Source organism: Odocoileus virginianus, chromosome 11 (assembly GCF_023699985.2).
Source record: "Odocoileus virginianus isolate 20LAN1187 ecotype Illinois chromosome 11, Ovbor_1.2, whole genome shotgun sequence".
Lineage (NCBI taxonomy): Eukaryota > Metazoa > Chordata > Mammalia > Artiodactyla > Cervidae > Odocoileus > Odocoileus virginianus.
The window spans coordinates 43,745,709-43,747,173 of record NC_069684.1 but is presented as its reverse complement, the minus strand read 5'-3'; positions in this window follow the sequence as shown (position 1 = coordinate 43,747,173).

Here is a 1,465-nt window from a genome sequence, read left to right as displayed (position 1 = left end):
GTGATACAGACTCCTTATATTTCTTAAACAAAAATGGATAAATGTGAAAGAAAATTGCTATTGGACTTGACTATCTCTAGCAGAGCAGTTTGGTTAGTGTATAAAACCCCAGGACATACTAGGTCCAAAATGGATTTTAAGTGTCAAATAAAATCACTAAATTGTATAAGATCAAAAGGAAAACAGACTTATTTTTCTTTTATCTTAGTTGACATAGTTGAATCTGTGATTTTTGTGTATGGGTGTTTACCATTTCAGATGTTTTGTAAGAGGCATATGAATTTTTAGAGTTTTCATTTTTTTAGTTGGTGTTTTAAACAAATTTTCCTATAGTAAAAAAAATACCTGTGAACTCATTCCCAAGTTATATCTTCAGACATCTTTCATTTTCTTGTAATAAGGGAGCATAAGCTGACCAAGCTTCTGCCCTCCTAAGTGAGAATGTAAGTATGTGTGTGTGTGTGTGTGTGTGCATGTGCATGCCTATATATAGAATATATACATACATATATATGGTAACAGGCTAGATTAACAAAATTAAGACATATACCTATGTGCTAATTGCACAGCTACACACACACCTCCTGTTCTTATTTGAATTATCATAGAAAAACTGAAAAGATTATGAGTCAAAAACTATAGGACATGGATTAGATTAGAAAGGACAAGGGGTGCAAGCAGGAAGCTTGGAAAGAAAGGGAGGCTGTCATGAAAGAGAGTCTTGCCCATCATCTCTCTGCAACAGTGCGAGGACTTTTCCACAGGTAACTTTAACCTCAGGGAATTTTGAATTAGCAGTTCTAGTGAGATCCAGGTTAAGTTGATTTAAGCTTGAAACTGAAGGCTTCATTTAAAATAGACCCAACCTCAATTATGTAGGGAGTTGGAGCAATTTGGTTTTTTTTTTCCCCCTCCTACATGTATAGAGTCCTGGGTTCGATCCCTGGGTTGGGAAGATTCCCTGGAGGAGGGCATAGCAGCCCACTTGAGTATTCTTGCCTGTAGAATTCCATGGACAGAGGAACCTGGTGGGCTACAGTCCATGGGGTCAGAAAGAGTCAGACATGACTGAGCGACTAAGTACACACACAAGTATACAGAATTACGAAGACCCACTACTTAAAGCATCTTGTCTGTAAGTAGTATTCTATCAAGTATCTTTAAAAAACAATGGATACTTACCCTTGATAGGTATTTCTTGGAAAAATAGTCTTATTAATGCCAACTGCCTAGTGGTATTTAGAGGATAGCATAGATGGCATTTAAAAGCATAATTAAAACTAATGTTAATATGTCAATTGTATCTCAATTTTCAAAAGTTGTAGAAGCATTGTGATGAAAAAATGAAATTACATTCTTATAACTAATTTCTTAGGCCCGAGTGGGTATGCTTTTCATTACTGTGAAAGGGATTTCAAACCATTTAATGGAAGTGTCGAGCCGGTAGATTCTACTTTTAGCCCAT